Here is a 21,655-nt window from a genome sequence, read left to right as displayed (position 1 = left end):
GTTTTCAAGGTTTATACAAGTTGTAGCATGTATCAATACTTTCTTTGACTGCCAAATAATATTCCATTGTAATGATATACAACATTTTATCCATTCATCAGTTAATGAGCTTTTGGGTTGTTCCTTTTTTTGGTCTATGATATGAATAATGGTGCTTTTAATATTTGTGTACCAGTTTTTGTGTAGATGCATATTTCATTTCTCTTGGATATATACTTAGGAGTGGGATTTCTGGGTAATAGTTAACTATGTTCACCATTTTGAGGAAGTGCCAAATCATTTTTCAAAGTAGCCTGTATTTTCTATTCCCAACAGATTCCAGTTTCTCCACACATTCATGAACACTCATTATTTTTTTTTTTATACCTATCCTAATATACAAGAAGTGTTATCTCATGATTTAGGTTTGCATTTCCCTAATGACTCATGATTTCGAGTGTCTTTTTGTGTGCTTATTAGCCAAATATCTCTCACAGAGAAAAATGTATACTCATATGGTTTGCCCAGTTTTTAATTGGGCTACTTATATTCTTGAGCTGTAAAAATTCTCTATATATTCTGGACACACTTCCATTATCAGGTAATTCGCAAATACTTTTTCTCATCCACCTGTGAGCTTTCTTAACACTTCACTGATGCTCCTGTATATTAGCAGTACAAAAGTTTTTAATTTTAATGAATCCCAACTTGCTTGTCTTTCGTCATTTGCGCTTTTGGCGTTGTAAAAAAAAACTAATGTTTAACCCAATGTCATGAAGATTTACTCCTGTGTTTTCTTCTAAAAGTTTTACTGTTTTACAACTTACTTTTGGGTCTATGATGCATTTCAACTAAGTTTCTGTGTATGGTATGGAGAAGAGCCCAACTTTCTTTGGGGAGCGGGGGGACAAAAACACTGGCCATAATTTTACTTCAATTATATCCCACTGATCTATATTTATATATCCTCATGCTGGTAACACACTGTGTTGATCATTATAGTTTTATAGTAAGTTTTGAAATTATTTTATAAGACTGTTTTGGCTATTCACGTTCCCTTGAATTTTCATATTTTGGATCATCTTGTCAATTTCTGTAAAGAAATCAGCTACAGTCTTGACAGGGAACATGCAGATCTTTTGGGGGATTAATCCCATTTTCATAATACTGAGACTTCCAATCCATGAACATGGGATGTCTTTCATTTAGATCTTTAATTTCTTTCAATGATGTTTTGTAATTTACATTGCATAAGTCTTACACTTTTTGTTAAACTTATTCCTAATATTTTATTCTTTTTGATGCTATTATAAATGGAATTTTCTTAATTTCATGTTGGAGAGTTCATCGCTAGTTCTTATTATTTTCCATTTTTAAAAGTTTTAATTTTTAATTCTTTAAAGGTTTTATTAAATTGTAGTTGATTTACAATGTAGTAATTTCTGCTATAAAACAAAATCATTCTGTTATACATATATACACATCCACTCTTTGTCAGATTTTTCCCCCCCATTTAGATTATCATAGAACACTGGCAGAGTTTCCTGTGCTACACACACAGCAGGTCTCTGTTGGCCAGTCATTCTGTATACCACAATGTGCATATGCCCATCCCAAACCCCCAGTCTGTCCCTCCCCCTTTGGTAACAACTATTTTTTAACAAAATGCTATATTCTGCAACCCTGCTGAACTTGCTTATTAAATCTAACAGTGTTTTGTAGATTCCTTAGGATTTTCTATATACATCATCATGTCCTCTGCAAACAGATACTTTTACTTCTTTTACAATCTGGATAATTTTGGTTTCTTTTTATTGCCTAATTATCAAGGCTAGAATCTCTTGTACAACTCCAAATAGACATGGTGAGAGTAGACATTTTGTCCTGTTCCTGATTTTAGGGTGAAATTTTTCAATCTTTTACCATTTAGTATGATACTAGCTATGTATTTTTGTAGGTCAGGTTGAGGATGCTACCTGCTATTCCAGTTTGTTGGGTGTTTTTATGGTGAAAAGGTGTTGGATTTCACCAAATGCTTTTTTTGGGAGGCATCTATTGAGAAGATGATGTCGTTCCTGCCACTTATTCTTATCAATACATTGTATTCTGTTAACTTATTTTGGGGTATTAAACCAATCTTGCATTCCTGAGATAAATCTCACTTGGTAATGGCATATAACAGTTTTCATATACTGCTGGATTTGGCTTGGTAATATTTTGTTGAGAGTTTTTTTCGGTGATATTGGTGCATATGGTTGCAGAGTAGTGCTGGTCTGTGGTTTTCTCGTGATGTCTTTGGCTTTGATTTTTAAATAATACTCATCTCATAGAATGAGGAAATCTTTATATTTCAGACAAGTTTATGAAAAATTGGTATTAATTCTTTAAAAAATATCTGGTAGACATCACCAGTAAAGACATCTAGTCATAGGCTTTTCTTTGCTGAAAGTTTTCAAATTTCTAATGCACTCTCTACTTGTTCTAGGTCATATTAGGTTCCTAGGACTACCATAATTATCACCACAAACTGGGGGGTTTAAAACAGCAGAAATTTACTCTCTTGAAGCTCTGGAGTTTAAATTGTGACATCAAAGTGTCACCAGGGCTTGCTCCTTCTGAAAGTTCTAGGAAAGAGTCCTTCCTTGCCTCTTCCTAGCTTCTGCCAGTTTCCAGCAATTCTTGATTTTCTTGGTTTATGACAGCATAACATCAATTTCTTCCTTCATCTTTACATAGACTTCTTTCCCTGTGATGTATCTGTGTTCTCCAACTCTCCTTAAAAAGATAGCAATCATTGGAATTAGGGCCCACTTGAATCCATTATAACTTTATTTTGACTGGATTACATCTGCAAAGACTTCATTTCCAAATAAGGTCATATTCAAGATACCAGGAGTTAGAACTTCAATATTGTCTTTTTTGGGAGGTACACAATTCAGGTAGGTCTGTTTAGATTTTTTCTCTTTCCTGATGCCAGTTTTGGTAGTTTGCATCCTTTCAGGCATTTATCTATTTCATTTATCTTTTTGCATACATGCTATTAACAGTATTTTCCTTATAATCCTTTTTATTGCCATAAGGTCAATACTGATCTCCTCTACATTGCTTGTGATTTCATAATCTGAACTTTCTCTCTTTTTATCTTGACCAGCATTGGATAAAGGTTGATTAATCTTACTGATCTTTTTGTAGGCCAACTTTTGGTTTTCAAGATTTTCTCTATTTCTATATTTTACTACTTTACTTCTGCTCCAATCACTTCCTTATTTCTGTTTACCTATGGTTTAGTTTGTTCTTCTTTTTTTTTTTTTTCTTTCAGTCCCAATATAGACAGTAGGGTACTGAATTGAGATCTTTTTCATTTAATGTAGGCATTTGCAGTTACAAATTATCTTCTAGGCTGTAAGCTGTACTTTGTAAGTTTTGGTATGTTTTGGTTTTGTTTCAATTAATTCTCAAACTATTTTCTAATTTCCTTCAAGATCTCTTCTTTGATCCATTGATTTTTTTTTTTTTAGAAATGCTTTAATTTCCACATATTTGTGAATTCCTCACACTTCCATTGTAACTGATTTCTAATTTCATTCTACTGTGGTTGGAAAACATATTTTGTATAACTGTAATTCTTTAATGGCCTAGCATATGGTCTCTCCTGAAGAATGTTTCATGTGCACTTGAGAAAAATGAGTACTTTGCTCTTGTTGAGTGGAGTGTTCTCTATAAATGTCTGCTGGGTTTAGTTGATTCACAGTGTTGTTCAAGTTTTCCATCTCTGTTGAACTTCTGCCTAGATGCTCTATCCATTATTGAAAGTGGGCTACTGATAAGTCCAACCCAATTATTGCTGAATTGTTTCTTTCCCCCTTCAACTCTGTCACATTTTGCTTCATGCATTTGGGGGCTCTGTTGTTAGGACAGAATATGGTTACAGTTGCAGACTGACCCTTTTTACGATTGATGCCTGTTTATCTCTAGTTCCCCAGCAGTGTGCAGTGTCTGATAGCACTTCTCAGAGGATGTTGTCAGCTGGGCTCTCTAGAAGTTTTTCCCTCGGGTCTTCCCTTTATAAGCTTCCAGTGTATCTGCTGCAGTGGTATCATATAACCAGCTGTTAGTCTCTAAACTGTTCTACTGTTTTGCCATACCTTGGGGCGTAAATTGAACCTCAGTCTGATCCAATAAAAGTGGAGCCTTTCGTCAGGGTCAGGGTCTTCCAGGCTTGCTGCGACCCCAGGAAGGCATTTCCTTGCTATCCTTTCAGGTTTTTTAAACTTCTAACTTGTCTGTTACTTTTTGCTACTGGTGTCAAGGAGCTACCAGCCTCCTTATAGTTGTTTACCACAAAGATCTTGATGATCTTCAACACTGTTTCACAAGCTCTGTTCCAAATAAAGTCAGTCCTCTTGGGAGAGCTATCAAAATTCTCTGTTCCTTTAAGGCCTGCCTTAGGAAGAACCTTTGTGTACAGGAACTGGGGGCTGGGACAGCGACCCACTTCTCTCAGAGTAACCTCTGTGCTCTATGAGTGGGGGTGCCAGATGACTTGCCCTCTTGGCATAGAACTTCAGCCTTATGAATGAGGCCTAGCCCAGGGCAACTGAGGCCTAGTACGCACAGCCTGTTGTGCCTAGAGCAGACTTTAGTTCAGAGTAAAGGTTAGGTGAAGGAAGGGAGCCCTATGCCTTTAACCTCACCTGCCTGGATGAAAGCTTTTGCATTAAGAAGCTAGAAGGTATAAAAGATGCCCAGTCTGCCCCTCCTGCTGAGAGGAGAGTTTCCCTCAAACACGGCTCAGGGAAATGGATGAGAATGGATCATGGCTCAAATGCTACAGACTCTTGTTGCTCTTATTGAGATTTAGTAGATTTTTTTTTTTTTAAACAAATGATTCTCCATTTTCTGTATGCCCTTAAGATAATCATTTCCCAAGTTTAAATAAATGCTTTGAAATAATTTTTACCAGTTAAACAGTTGTTTTGATTGTTTTAATCCAGAATAATAACCAAATATGAAAAATACAGCACAAAATCATGTACTTTTTTCAGGTGCATCTGGTCACCAAGTTAAAAATTTATAGCAATGATATATAAACAAAATATCCTCTCTCACTGTACATAAGTATACCAAAATTAATGAACAAGAACAAAAAACAAAACCCTCCTACAACATAGGGCTAAAAAAGCTAATCAATAGTCAGGAGATAGGAAGTTAAATAAAACAATTCATGTTATTTCCTCTCCTCCATATATAAATTCTAAAAGGAATCATCATGCATGGTGTGGCAAAAAAATAACAAAATGATGTGACATACTCTTCTGTAAATAAAAAAAACACTGTTCTTTGCATTTATCATCCCTATTTATGAAAGAGCAAGTTTCTGGCCCAGAGCTAAAGAGGAAATAAAGCTGGAGATTAGAATTCTAATTTGTGTCACCTATAAGTTCCTTCCTTCAGCATTCAGGAACTAATCTACCTAGACTGGTTGGTTCATAGCCAGAGGTGATTCTGACATATTAGAATCTACTGTGAGCTTCTTAAAAGTATTCATGCCTAGAACATAACTCCCAGACCTTTTGATTCTGTAGCTCTCAGGTAGGGAGTTGTCATTATGTTTTTTAAAAGCTCTCTCTGTAATAAGGAGCTGAAAAAAACCCATCAGTATCATATTTTAAAAATTATTACATATTTGGGGAGTTCCTGGCATGGCACAGTGGAAACAAATCCAACTAGGAATCATGAGGTTGCGGATTCAGTCTTTGGCCTCGTTCAGTGGGTTAAGGATCTGGTGTTGCCGTGAGCTGTGGTTGTACGTCGCAGAAGCGGCTCAGATCTGGCGTTGCTGTGGCTGTGGTGTAGGCCAATGGCTACAGCTCCAATTAGACGCCTAGCCTGGGAACCTCCCATATGCCACAGGTGCAGCCCTAAAAAGACAAAAAAAAAAAAAAAAAAATTACATATTTATAAATCTTTGTACTTGAGACAGTCACCCCTCTTGTCATTTATATTTTCCCAAATGTTCTGGCAATTCTAGCTTTATTCTTTTAGATTGTATTTAAAATCCACTAGTCAATTCTGTTCCCACCAAAATCAGTCCTGCAAAGATGTGTATTTTGATCTGAATGGTGTTATACTTAGAAATTCAGGAAGAAGTAACATACTTTAAAATATTTAGTTTTCTCTTTTAAGGGACTGCTTTATACTTATCCAAATGGCTTAATGGATGGATCTCAATTACAATTCTGGTTTTTTTTTTTTTTTTTTGTCTTTTTGCCTTTTTCTAGGGCTGCTCCTGCAGCACATGGAGGGTTCCCAGGCCAGGGGTCCAATTGGAGCTGTAGCCACTGGCCTACGCCAGAGCCACAGCAACACTAGATCCGAGCCACATCTGTGACCTACACCACAGCTTATGGCAATGCCGGATCCTTAACCCACACTGAGCAAGGCCAGGGATCGAACCCGCAATCTCATGGTTCCTAGTCGGATTTGTTAACCACTGCGCCATGACAGGAACTCCTACAATTCTGTTGTTTATTCATATAGTTCCCACATATTTATTATTTTATATTTTTACTGTCATTATGAAAAGAATGTTTCCTTTATTTTTTAACTGCTAGCACTGGCAAAATAGTGAGGGAAGAAGGGAGGGAGGGAAAGGGAGAGAGGAGAAACTTAAAGCTTAATTCTATATACAGCTTTCAAGGGAAAATATAGGTCATCTATCTTCAGCCGCTGTGTTCTCTTGGTTGTCTCACTAGTTTGTGTCAATTTTCCAACATTCTTTTAAGGAAATTTCTTTTAAGGCAGCTGTGAGTGTGGTAGGGAGAGGTAGAGGAAAAGGGAGCTGCAGCAAGTCATCAACACTTTGTGGTCTAATGACCCATCACCCAAAATAGTAAAAAAGATATAATACTGAATGGGTCGCAATTAACAGAAAAGACCGCAAATTCTTTATTAAACTTTTGGTTATTTCAAACTACATAATCCATACAATATATTCATTTATCGTTTTTTACTATTTTTTTGAGAATGACAAAGTAACAGCCAAAAGATGTTCTCAGATAAATTTCTAAATTTTCTCTACAAGTATTGTTTCTCTGTACTGCTAGAAATGCTAAAATGAAATTCTTCAGGCTGAAGGGAAATGACACAACAAAACACTAAAAGAAATTAAAGATGATGTGAATAAAGATGAGATAAACCATGATCACAAACTGGAAAACTCCACATTGTTAATTTGGCAATTCTCTCCAAATTATCTACAGATGCAAAGTAATCCTAATCAAAATTATAAAGGGCTTTTTGAAGAACAAAAAAGTTAATTTTAGAATTTATATAGAAAAGTCAAGGACCTAGATTAATAAAGCAATTCTGAAAAAGAAAAAACAAAGAGTATTCATACTACTTGATTTCAAGACACAAAGATAAAACAATCAAGACACAGGTATTAGTGTAAGGACAGACATATAGTTCAATGTCACAGGACAGAGTTCAGAAATACACTTATATGTGTTTGGTGGAGGGAGTGTCTTTACATCAAATGGTGCTGGAACTTGATTATTTTACAGTATATAATAAACCTCAACACTTAACTCACATACCATATACAAAAATTAACTAGAAATAGACCATAAGCCAAAATGTTGAGTCAATATCACTAAACTTCTAGAAGAAAATAAATTTTTTTGTGTGTTTGACACTGGATTAGGACAAGATTTTTTGAATAGGACATAAAAACATGAATTTTAAGAGAAAAAACTGGTAAGAGATTTTATATAGAATATAGAAAGAAGTATTACAACTTAGTTTCTTTAAATGGCAAAAATTTGATACAGTGTTTCACATAGCTCTGTACAGAGAAAGTTGCTCAATATCACTAGTCATCAGGGAAAATGAAAATTAAAATCACAATGGGATATCACTACAGACCCACTAGAATGACTAAAATTAAAAAGACCAACAATATCCAATGTTGGCAAAATGTGGAACATTGGAACTCCCATATACTGCTAACGGAAATGCAAAATAGTTCAGTCACTTTGGTGAAACGTGACAGTATTTTATAAGGTTAAATATGCAATTAAAATACTACTGAGTAATTCCAATTCTAGGCATTTATCCCAGAGAAATGAAAATATATGCCCAAAGACTTAGATGTGAATAAGCCTAACAGCCAACATTTGGAAACAATTCAAAGTCTATAAAAAAAGAAAAATAAATGGATAAACAAATAGTGCAATATTCATGCTCTAGAGACCTATTCAGCAATAAAAGGAAAAGTCACATACAACATCAAGAATGAATATTAAAAATTATGCTAAGTGGGGAGTTCCCGCCATGGCTCAGAGGAAACAAATCTGACTAGTATCCATGAGGATGCAGGTTCGATCCCTGGCCTGGCTCAGCTGGGTTAAGGATCCGGCACTGCTGTGAGCTGTGGTACAGGTTGCAAACGCGGCTTGGATCTGGTGTTGCTGTTGCCATAGGCCAGTAGCTACAACTCCCATTCGACTCCTAGCCTGGGAACCCCATATGCCACGGCTGCAGCCCTAAAAAGTCAAAAAAAAAAAAGCTAGGTGAAAGCAGTCACAAACAGAAGACTATATACCTAATGAGTCCTATAACATAAAATTCTAGAAAAGATAAAACTACAGTGATTGCCTGGGTTTGTAGATACAATGCAGGGACTGACTAAAAAGGAGCACAAGAAAACTTTTACAGGTGAGGGAACTGTCCTATATCTTGACTGTGCTGGCTGTTATCAACTGCACACATTTTCCAAAATCTATTAATCTGTACTCTAAAATGGATGTATTTTATTGTGTAAGTATTACCTCAATAAAAATCATTACAAACAGATTCAGGGTTTTAAAGACGCTAGATACTGAATGTAGTAGCACTGAATTCTGACTCTTGAACTAGTCACTTGAAATCAAAGAAATGATCTCTTACATTTTCAGAGTCACAAAGAAATGTGACACATTTTCAAAAACTCATGTGACTTTCTTTCTCCTCAAGCAAGCAACTTTTAGGTTAAAAAACAGTATCATTTACTTGCCATCCACTTCTTTGCACAGTATACTGAACCGATGCCAGTGGCCATGAATTTTGATCTTTTTTTCATTGACATTTAATGAAGGTAAATAGGCTGATTATTGCCCAACATTTGGTCTTTGTTACTGAAGCTGTAAGTAGACTGGACCAAAAAAGGGGGTTTTTATATTAACAATTCCTCACCAAAGGAATCAGATTCCTCCTCGAAAAATGGAATCCAGTATTGGAACACAGAAAAGACAAAATAAACCTAGAATACTCTGTACCAGAAAGTAAGACAGGGCTCAAAAAATGATGAGGACATGTCAAAAGGACATAGGAGGGGTTCCCACTAGCTAAATATGGGGCACTATATGATAACCTATTGACTAGAATAAGAATCTCGATTCCCAATTGATAGAGAAAAAAGAAAGCTCTTTCTCAACAGGGTAAAGTCAACTAAAAAATACCGAAGAAATGATGGAGTTAGATCACTGTTTTCAAATCATGAGAGAAATGACTTATTCTAGCAATAAATTATCATCAATATTAAAACTGAAATGGTGAAAGTTTGATAAAGAAAATACATTTATCATGATCTCAAAGTATCTGTCTATAAATTACTTAATAATCACAAGGAGAAAAATAGTAATATTTCAGTGGAGAAACCTAGTGGGCATCAACCTTGCCAAAGTCAACATCACCTACTAAAGTGACACTGTGTGCATTTCATGATGTGATGCACTGGCAAGGACATATTGCTTATTTAATATTCCCATAAAAGATAATGACTTGAATTTAACCATGAAGAAACAATTAGAAAACCTAAATCGAGAGACATTCTACAAAATGAATGACCTGTACTCTTCAAAAAATATCAACATCATTAAAAATAAAAGGCTGGAACCATTCTAGATCAAAGGAGACTAAAGAGTAGTGAAAATTAAATTCAGTGAGTGATCTTAAATTGGATTTTGGATTAAATGAGGGGGTAAAAAACTATATTCACTGGAACAATTGGAAAATTTTAAATGAAATTCAAAGATTAGATAATATATCAAAATTAACTTTACTGATTTTTGGTAATGTACTGTGTAGTTAAGCAAGTGAATATACTTATTCTTAGGAAATAGGAAATAAACACAAAATACTTAGGAGTAAAGAGTTACGAGGGGTAGGATGTCTGTAACTTACCTCACACGGTTCAGAAAAACTGTATGTAGTGTTATATGTAATATCTATGAGAAATAATGAGAATGAATTAAGGCAAATGTGGCAAAATGTTAAATGATGAGTCTAGGTGAACTGCACATAGAAGTTTCTGTGCTATTTTTTAAACTTTTTTATAAAGATAAAATGATTTGAAAGTAAAAAGTTTAAAAAGGTAAGGGTGGACGAATGCTGAACCCTACTTTTCTTCCACAAGTCAAATATCCCTTTCCTCTTCCATATAATCCCAGCTGTCTTGCCATTAAATTATACTTGCTTGTGTTGCTGCTTTGGTGCACAGTTAGAGGAAGAAAAACAAATAATATTAAGAAGGATGTGGAACGTAACATCTTTCAGCATTCTCTTAGTCTCAACAATCTGATAAAGATACTCAAAACAGAATAAAACCTTTTCCTGTCAAGGTCCAGATAGCAACTATTTTAGGCTTTGCAGGCTACATACAGTCCTATAACATTTCTCCTTTTCCCCCCAATCACCTCTTTATGCTTGTAGGCATTACAAAAATAGACTGTGGGCTGGATTTGGAGACAGGTCATAGTTTGCTGACCCCTGACAGAATTATTAAATTTCTCTAAGAACTACAAGTATCTCTATTGGTCCCCGAAAATAGCAAGGACATTACTGAATAAATAAAGCAGCAAAAATTTTATCAGCGTGGTAGTCAGTTCTTAGGGCAGTAAACAGTTAATAAAGTTAAACTTTAAACAAACAAACAAAAGAAGAACATTTCTTAAAGTTTCTTCTGTAACTCTAAAGTTGTCACATTTGGGTTTGGGGTTTTTTTGAGGGGTAAGAATGGGGCAAGGGGGTCACTTACATAAAGTTGCTGATTTTCTTTTTGAGACAGAGCACCTCAGGAAAGAGAACGAAGAAAAAACAAGTTCCACTTGGGAAAAGTAAGACGGCCTAGATTTTAGAACTGCGATATAAAACTGAAGGGGTGACATTTTAGAGCCGTTCCTGTCTTAATTCATATCATTCCCACTCCGTACCCGGATTCTCCAAATTTAAATGGTATTTTTAAAAAATAGTATAGAAAATCTAGGAATTAGAAGTATATGCCTACACATAGGCTTTGTAATAATTATGTGAGCAAGGCCTACCCAAGTAGAACATGGGCCTTTGGTAACAGCCATGGGCCTTTAGCTATCGATGGCTTACTGACATTTCAAGCAATGAACTAAAAAGAGCTGACAAGACGCAATGCATTGATTTAAATGCCACTCTCCTAGGTCTTATTATTTTAAATGCCAGCAAGTCTTAGGGAAAATGGATCCACCATTTTAAATGTTTATACTCTCTAAGATCAGTCATCTAAAAAGAAACCTTCTTACTTCAGGTAAGTTACTGCTTTTTACATTAACCAAATACGCATTGTTGTGCTTACAATGCTTACTGTATGTCATTATGTTACCTTCAATTTTGTCAAGCAGGTTAAAGAATTGGAAAACAAAGTTTGAAACCTGAATACCTATCAAGGGTTAAAGTATTAGAGATATACAACAAACTTAACTATGAATGACTCCTGTCAGTGTATCTAATTGTTGTTACTGTACATGGAAATTAAGCTTAAAGTACAAGTGGCAAATGACTATTATTACCATATATGTAACTCACCAGTATTTATAATCAGAATTTCTTGCCATAATTTTTCTTCTATGACACTCGTATAGTTATTAAAACATTGAAAGACAAATGTAAGCCATCCCAGTCAATACCAAGGGTTTCTTATATCCTTCCACTAGTTGGAAAAGTTTATACTATCCCAATTCTCAGCCACAATCCAGGCTCAATTAAAAGACTTACTGAATTTTTCTTTTGTGTGCATATGCATGTCTTTTGTCTTTTTAGGGCCGCACCTGAGACATATGGAGGTTCCCAGGCTAGGGATCTAATTGGAGCTGTTGCTGCCGGCCTACATCAGAACCACAGCAACACCAGATTCAAGCCACGTTTGCGACCTACACCACAGCTTGGGGCAACGCCAGATCCTTAACCTACTGAGCAAGGCCAGGCATTGAATCCGCAACCTACATGGTTCCTAGTCAGATTCGTTTCCGCTGCGCCAAGACGGGAACTCCAAGACTTACTGAATTTCTAATCTGCTCTCAGTAATGACTATGGATTTCTCCAGATACTCAAGATCACTATAAACACTTGAAGAGCCAATTGCACACTGGAGGTAACAGTATTACAAAGTCAGCTGCTGAGGGTAATCTTGCCTTTTTCTAAACCCCTGTAGTGATTTACATATGCTGCTCTGACAGCACTACTTTTATAACCTGTACCATATTTATTTATGTATAAATATTTCTTACCTCTTCCACTAGACAACAAATTTCTTGAAAATAGCATCAGTAGCTAAAACTTTTTAAATATTTACAGTACCTTTATTTCAACTGCAGTGGCCGGTACTTTCTGACATAATAAGGGTGAAATAAATAGTTCATTTTAAATTTAGAAATGAGGAACTTGGAGTTCCTGTCATGGCTCAGCGGTTAATGAATCCGACTAGGAACCATGAGGTTATGGGTTCAATCCCTGGCCTTGCTCAGTGGGTTAAGGACCTGGCATTGTTGTGAGCTGTGGTGAAGGTCGCAGACGTGGCTTGGATCTGGCGGTGCTATGGCTCCGGTGGAGGCTGGCGGCTATAGCTCCAATTGGACCCCTAGCCTGGGAACCTCCATATGCAGTGGGAGCAGCCCTAGAAAAGGCAAAAAACACACACACACAAAAAGAAATGAGGAACTTAATAAAGCTTTTAAAAGAAAAACGTAAAAAATACAAGGGCTAAGATTTAACACTGTTAAGATGTCAATGCTACCACAAATCATCCACATAGTTAATGTAACCTCGATCAAAATCTTAAAGGTGTTTTTTTTTTTTTTTTTTTTAAGGGCCACACCCACAGCATATGGAGGATCCCAGGCTGGGGGTCGAATTGGAGCTGTAGCTATTGGTCCACAGCCACAGCAGCACTGGATCCAAGCCACGTCTGTGATCTACACTACAGTTCAGAGCAATGCCAGATCCTTAGCCCACTGAAGGAGGCCAGGGATCAAACCCACGTCCTCATGGATACTAATCGGGTTTGTTAACCTCTGAGCCATGATGGGAACTCCCCTAATGGAGTATTTTGCAGAAATACAAAAATTTATGCTAATATTCATATAGAATTGGAAGAGACTCCAAACAGCCAAAACAATCTTGGAAAAGAGAAAAAAATTTGGAGGTATCACACTTTCTTTTTTTTGTCCTTTTTAGGGCTGCACCCATGGCACGTGGAGTTTCCCAGGCTAGAGGTCTAATTGGAACTACAGCTGCTGGCCTACGCCATAGAAATAGCCATGCCAGATCCAAGCCACGTCTGCAACCTACACCATAGCTCACAGCAACACCGGATCCTTAATCCACTGAGCAAGGCCAGGGATTGAACCTGCAATCTCATGGTTCCTAGTTGGATTCATTTCCACTATGCCACAACGGGAACTCTGAGGTATCACACTTCCTAATTTCAAAACTTATTACAAAGCTACAGTAATCAAAACAATACAGTACTTAGGTTGTTATCATATCTGGATAATTGTAAATAATGCTGCCATGAACACAGAGGTGCATGTACCTTTTCCAATTAGTGTTTCTGAATTCTTTGGATAAACACCCAGAAGTGGTGTATCATATGGTATATCATTTTATTCTTAATTTTTTGAAGAATCTACACACTGTTTTCTATAGTGGCTGTACCAATTTACATTCCCATTGACTGTATGAGAGTTCCCTTTTCTCTACATCAATAAATGGATAGAGAAGATACAGTGTATATATACACACACAATTATATATATTACATATAATCGAATACTACTCAGACATAAAAAGGTGAAACCTTGCCATGTGCAACAACATGGATGAAAGTTGAGGGTCTTAATGCTAAGTAAAGTAAGTCAGATGGAGAAAGACAATTCCATGTGATTTCACTCATACATGGAATATAACAAACAAAACCAAAAAAAAAAACCAGAATAAATGAACAAATAAATCAAACATGTAGATACCAAGAACAAAGGGGGAAGGAGGAGGAGGAGCTAGATAAAGGTATCAACTGTATGGTGATAGACGAAAACTGAATTTTTGGTGATGAGCATGCTGTAGTGTATACATTAAGTAGAAATACAATCTGCACACATAAAACTTACATAATGTTACCTACCAGTTACTGCAATTTAAAAAAATATGGTACTGGCATAGAAAGACACATAGAATAATGGAATGGAATAGAGTCCAGAAATAAACCCTCACATGTATGGCCAAATAATTTTTGACAGGGGTGCCAAGACCATTCAATGACTCTTTAACAAATGGTGTTGGGAAAACTGGATATCCACATGTAAATAAAAAGCATCAAGTTGCATCCTTATATTATACACAAAAATAAACTCAAAATGGATCAAAGACTTAAAATTATAAAACCCTGTGAAGAAAACACAGGGTGGAAGGATTCAATAATAGTGGATTTGACAATGATTTTTTGGATATAACACCAAAAGAACAGGCAACAAAAGTATAAATAGATAAACATCAAAATTTTAAAAACTTCCATTTATCAAATGACATAATCAACTGAGTGAAAAGGTAACCTATAAACTGGGAGAAAATCTTTGCAAATAATAGATTTCGTAAGAGGTTAATATTCACAAAGAATTTGTACAACTAAACAACAACAACAAAACTTGATTTAAAAATGGGCAAGGTACTTGATAAAATAATAAACACATGAAAAGATGTTCAACACCAAAATTATTAGGGAATGACAATCAAAATGACAATAAAAACAAAAAATAAATGGAAGACAACAAATGCTGGGATGATGTGGATAAACTGAGGTTCTTATGCATTACTGCTGGGAATGTAATATCGTGCAACTCACGTGGAAAAAAGATTTGACCATCCCTCAAAAAAAACCAGAACTATCATATGATCCAGCAATTCCACTTCTGGATATTTATCCAAAGGAAACAAAAACAACTCAAAAAGATACAGGCATCCTCATGTTCACTGCAGCATTAATTATGACAGCCAAGATACAGAAGCAACCTAAGTGTGCACAGATGTATGAATGGATAAAGAAAATGTGGTTGGTCCAATTACCTACCTAAACATATACACACAATGGTATAATACTAAGCTTTTTACAGAAGCCTTGCCATTTGTGATAATATGGTTGCTACCTTGAGGACATTATGCTAAATAAAATAAGTCAGAGAAAGACAAATATCGTATGACCTCACTTATATGTGGGTTCTAAAAATGAAACACTCCACTCACAGATACAGAAAACAGGTGGCAGAAGGGTGTCAAATTGGTGAGGGTGGTAAAAGGTACAAACTTCTAGTTACAAAATCAATTAAGTTTTGGGGATGTAATGTATAGCATGGTGACTACAGTTAATAATACTGTATTATATGCTTGAAAATTGCCAAGTATGAATATTAAAAATTCTCATCACAAGAAAAAAATTGTATCTATGTGGTGATGAATATTAACTAAACTTATTGTGGTGATCATTTTGCAATATACACAGATATTAACCGTTACATGTTGTATACCTGATACTAAAAAGTTATATGTCAATTATATCTCAATTAGAGAAAACAAACAAACAAACAACAAAAAACAGAAAAAAATAACCAAAAAATGTTTTTAAAAAAGCATTGCTGGATGAAGCAATCTTTCTGATTTTCTTGAAACTATCTTTTTTGTTGCTGAAATAACTAGAAAACACCAAACAGCAATTCAAGTGAGAGGAGTAAAGTTACCATATTCCCCCTTGCTATTTTTCAAAACAGTGCCTTCACGGCTCAGAGTTCCTCACTGTTCTTTCTCAGCGTGAGCAAGTCAGTGTAACCAGGATTCTTATACTTAGGCATTCTTGCCTCCTTTTAATTCCAGCCGTTAAATCCTATAGTTACATGACTGTATTCTAATTTCAGTAAGAATCTCTCATAGCTGATTAGAAACCATTTCTTTTCTTTTCTTTTGTTTTTTTTTAAGGGCTGCACCCACGGCACATGGATGGATGCTCCCAGATTGGGGGCGAATCGGAGCTGCTGGCCTACACTTCATCCATAGCAATGCCATATCTGAGCCGTGTCTGCAAGGTACACCACAACTCACGGCAATGCTGGATCCTTAACCCAGTGAGCGAGGCCAGGAATCGAACCTGAAACCTCATGGTTACTAGTCGGATTTGTTCCCACTGCGCCACAATGGGAACTCCTGATCAGAAACTAATTTCTTGCTGGTTCTCGCCTTCTTCATCTGTTTCCCTACCCGCTTTTTCTTTTCAGGGCCACACCCACATCGAAGTTCCCAGGCTAGGGGTTCAATCAGAGCTGCAGCTGCTGGCCACAGCTGGCAGCCACAGCAACGCCAGATCTGAGCCTCTACAACCTATGTCACAAGTCATGGCAACAATGAATTCTTAACCCATTGAGCAAGGCCAGGAATGGAACCTGTGTTCTTATGAATACTAGCTAGGTTTGTTACCCCTGAGCCATGACAGGAACTCCTGTTCCCTCCTTTTAATAACTAATTTCCTCCTTTCCTCCGGTTTCTTTTCTTCCCTAAGTATAAATATTATGCTCCCCCCAAAATATCTTTACTTAAACCAACTGTCCATTATTTCTATGGTCCTGTTTTCTTCATCATTTCAGACACTAAGAATTTTTCAAACCAATAGATTACATCCATTTCTTAACTCTCACGATACCCACTTATTCATTAACCCTGACAGACTTATAGTCTACCTCCCACAATCAGTATTCTTGAGAAGCTCTTCTCTCAAAGCCCACCAGAGTTATATGTTGGGGGTACCTGCTCAACCCATTTAGGATCTATCTGGGGAAAAGGCAATGAAGACTGCATTAGAGCAATAAACATGACAATCCATCTGTCTACTAATCATACAGAATGGGGTCAGAAAAATGCCAGATTCAAGATGGACAACTCATTTATTCTATGATTCTATCTTCCTTCCAATCTGATTCTTCTTCCTACTTCCTAAAATGAAGGTCTTGTTCAGTTCTCAGTATTTTGTGCTTTACCCCTTATCAAAAATTCATCTGCTCAAATAAGCCAATCCCATATCTAGTTAGGAACACTCCAAAAATGTATTCAGCTCAGACCTCTTATTTCAACTCAATTTCCACAATCCTGTCTACTGGACTAAATGTTTACTTTCATCAAAAATTGCTTCCAGCTAATACCCTCATTATCCTTACCATAAAAATTGGCCACTATACCTTCCCCCTTTCTCCTCTGTCAACCTCTACTAACTTACCATGCTAAGTCATCTTGGCTTAGAAAGACTAACATCAGTATTACTTCACTCTCTCTTATTTATATATACATGTAATCCCTGAGGTTTAGACAATTTTTTTTTTTAACTTCTTGCTTTTTTTTTTAGGGCCACATCCATGGCATATGGAAGTTTCCAGGCTAGGGGTCAAACTGGAGCTGCAGCTGCTGGCCTACAACACAGACACAGCAACATGGGATCCAAGCCACGTCTGTGGTCTACACCACAACTCACACCAATGCTGGATCCTTGACTCCCTGTGCAAGTCCAGGGATCGAACTAGCATCCTCATGGATACTAGTTGGATTTGTTTCCGCTGTGCCACAAATGGGTACTCCTTGACAATTCTTTATCCCAGATTATTTACATACATTATTTCCTTATGCATCTGCACAGTCAAGACCCTAGTTCAGGCTCATTTTCTGGATAATTACAAGAACCTCCTCTAATTTTCTCTCCATTACATCCTAAACATAACTACCAAATTAAGTGCCTTAAAACACAGGTCCTTTTGAGGTTCAGGTTGAACTCCAGGTCCTTGATTAGGCAGTTCCAGTGCCATCTACTGCACCTCTCAACTGCTAGAGTACATATATTTTCTTGTATCATCTACTGCCTTTTAAAATACTATATATGAGAATCAAGGAGGGACATTTTACTTTCAGTATTTCCTACCTATGTCAGAGCTTTGGACCTGGGCATGCAGGATGAAGGATTTAACTCTCCCTCATTTAAACCTCCTTTAATTGCATTTGCCACAAAATTTCATGAGCAAGGAGGGATCCATTTCTAACTTCTTCAGTTTAACTTCTTCTCTGGTTCACCACAGAACCAGGCATTTAATAAATCTGTCATATGACTAATATACTGGTTACCTCTGACCATATAAAATTACACACAGTAGAGTTACTCTCCAATTAATGGTTTCTCCAAGTCTGTATGCTTTTTTTTTGGGGGGGGGACACATATATTGGGAATATATATTTAAAAACTATGACCCCCCAACACGAGTAAAAATCAAATCCCAAATCTCTTTGATACTTAATCTTGGTTAAGCACTGATTCACTGTGTCAAGTGGTTTTCCTTAATTTTTTGAAACAATCTATATGAAAGCCCCTGGAAAAATAACAAAGTCAAGTCTGGCAACTTAGATTTATACAATGAACTGATAAAGTAATCATGTGCTAATCTGTGGTATCCATTTAATTCTACCCTGTATCTATTTAAGTCTCATAAATAAATAACCCTTAAACTTCTCACATTTGTTTCTTCTTTCTCCTTCCTAATAGACACTATATTGATACATTTTTCTTCCACAGTTCCTTTTATATCATAGGTACTGTGAACACTTCACTGAGTTGTAGTACTCTAGGATAAGATAACAGACAAGTCACATTAAACAGTGATAAGATATACCCAAACTAATATATTTGACATAAATATATGTTGTAGAATACAATGAGAACTAGATTTAGCATCTGCTCTTACTATAGATTTTCAACATATTAGAACAGATAAAAATTAAAATGGAAAAGGATATATTTGAACTTCTAATTAAAGTATACTCATGAAACAGGAAATTATGAAATGTCTGGAGTAAATACAACACGATAGACTAGTGATAAATATAAAAAGGATATGGTTACTCGCTTCCTGAGAGTAGATGAGCAATGAAAGAGATCTATAATCTAATTCTGGTCTTATTGCTGGTTACTTACAAAAATAAATGCTCTGCTCCACCCAGGATGTGCCCCACTGGTCTCTGCCTATCCAGACCTATATATATATATATATCCTCCAAAAATAGAGGTTAAACCCTAACTTCTTAAAACACTCTTCTAACATGCCAGTCACTCTCTAACAATCTTACAATAAACCCAAGAGCATGGCTACTTTTATATTCTTTATATTCTGGTACAACATCCTATCTTGCACTATCTTTAGTTACTAAAACATCTATGCTATTTACAATGGCTATCTCTAACTCAGCCATACATAAGAATAGCCATCACCATAGATTGATTCATCACATAGAATTAGTCCATCTTTAGGAATATAAACTAGTAATTTTTATTATTATTATTATTTTTGTCTTTTTGCCATTTCTTGGGCCGCTCCCGCGGCATATGGAGGTTCCCAGGCTAGGGGTCTAATCCAAGCTGCAGCTGCCAGCCTACGCCAGAGCCACAGCAACGCGGGATCTGAGCTGCGTCTGTGACCTACACCACAGCTCACGGCAACGCGGGATCGTTAACCCACTGAGCAAGGCCAGGGATTGAACCCACAACCTCATGGTTCCTAGCTGGATTCGTTAACCACTACGCCATGACGGGAACTCCCACTAGTAATTTTTAAAAAAATTATGGTTGGTTTACAACGCTGTGCTAATTTCTGCTGTACAGCAAAATGACTCAGCCATATATATGGGTATGTGTGTGTGTGTGTGTGTGTATACACACACACATTCTTTTTTAAATATTATTTTCCATCATGGTCTTTCCCAGGAGACTGAATATAGTTCCCTGTACTATACAGTAAGCCTTTGTTTGAAAGTAATTTTTAATTCTTCCCACCTCTCCAATACTCTCACTACAACTGGATCAGCTCTTCATACTACCAACACAATCATACAGTTATAAAAGCCTCACAAGGATAACAGATACTGAAAAAAATACAGAATGTATTATGTATGTATATTTAAGTACACATATATTTCCTCAGCTCAGACAACTGAGGAGGCCTAAAAGCAATGACATTCTAGAAGCAATTACACCTAGCATCTTGCTTTCTTATACAATTTTGCAAGTAAAAGAGATTAGATTCCTTGGAGAAATCGGGTTGGAAAAGGAAAAACAAAGATAAGGACAGAACATTTTATGGTGCCAAAAAAGTAAAGAAGTGATAGGAACACGTAAAGAAAAAAACCCAAAAACCCAAATAGAAGGAGCCAATGGGGAGGGCTTTTTCCAATGGCCAAGTCTAGGACAATTTAAACTACAAAATAAACAGTGATTACAATACATTATAATCCACAGGAAAAAAAAACAATACATGAGTCCACAATGGTAAACAAACAGAAACAGAGAGAAGGTAAACTTCTTCCTTACAGTAGGATTCCACCTAATAGAGGTCAAAGAAATAACAGAAATAGAAAATCAACATCTGATAAACACCACAGTGGTAATTTTTTAAAGCAAGACACATCAATGAATGCTAAAATTAATGTATGAGAGACTTCAATGTATGAAGAAAAAGATATTTACAAAATCTCAAAGTATGTCTCTACAAGATACCTATCACATACAAAAGGGAAAAAAAGAAATCTTACAGCAGAGAAAACTTGCAGACATGATCTAACCAAGTGATCAACATCACCATGTGCTTCCCAAGATGGTGCAAGGATGACACAACATCGACTATGTGGAATTCTTGCCCTAAATGCATAACCTGAATTCAATCATGAGAAAGCATCACACAGACCTAAACTGCATTCTACAAATCAGTTTGCCAGTATTCTTCAAAAGTGTCAATGTTATGAAAGGCAAAGAAAAGCAGAACTATTCCAGACTAAAAGAAATTAAGGAGACATGACAACTATAATACAAAGTGTGATCCTAGATTGGTTCCTGGACCAGCAAAATGACATTACTGGGGTAACTGGTGAATTCTGAAAGGTTTGCTGACTACAGCATTGCATCAATGTTAATTTTCTGATTTTTATTAACTGTACTGTGGTTACATAAGATATTAAGATTTGGGGAACCAGGGTAAAGGGTATAGAAGAATTCTTTTTTATAATTTTTGCAACTGTTTCATAAGACTAAAATTATTTCAAAAAGAAGAAAAAGTATAAAATCCTCATGAATGAATAATACAGAGAATTTGTATATATGCTTCACACACATAAGCACTCAAAACAGTTAGCTATTAACATTATAATACTTCGACTTTATTAAGTATACTGACTTCTTCTTACTGATTTAAGTAATTATTTTAGAGTGCCTACCACATGCCCAACAATTAGAAAAGAAAGGAAAAAGCAAGCAAGGCAGGCAGGC

General features: G+C 36.2%; 1 protein-coding gene and 1 long non-coding RNA gene across 17 annotated transcripts in view; one reads left to right on the top strand and one right to left on the bottom strand.

The window, feature by feature from the left end:
* The window catches only part of LOC100627422 (ligand-dependent corepressor), a 139,567-nt gene that overhangs the window by 48,810 nt on the left and 69,102 nt on the right, over positions 1 to 21,655 (bottom strand). For 2 of the 16 annotated variants that reach the window (XM_021074305.1, XM_021074307.1), the window contains exon 5: positions 10,204 to 10,247. The exons of 13 other annotated variants lie outside the window; for them this stretch is intronic. The gene's annotated coding sequence lies outside the window, so the exon portion shown is untranslated. Of the gene's footprint in view, positions 1 to 10,203; positions 12,167 to 21,655 lie in introns of those variants that run through there. One more of the 16 variants, XM_021074308.1, reaches the window with a different exon arrangement.
* On the top strand, positions 11,975 to 13,157 carry LOC110256882. Its single transcript, XR_002338954.1, has 2 exons — positions 11,975 to 12,113; positions 12,939 to 13,157. It is a non-coding gene; the product is annotated as an uncharacterized LOC110256882 (long non-coding RNA).

Source organism: Sus scrofa, chromosome 14 (assembly GCF_000003025.6).
Source record: "Sus scrofa isolate TJ Tabasco breed Duroc chromosome 14, Sscrofa11.1, whole genome shotgun sequence".
NCBI lineage: Eukaryota > Metazoa > Chordata > Mammalia > Artiodactyla > Suidae > Sus > Sus scrofa.
Note: the sequence above shows the minus strand (reverse complement) of the source record. Positions and strands in the feature narration are given on the sequence as shown.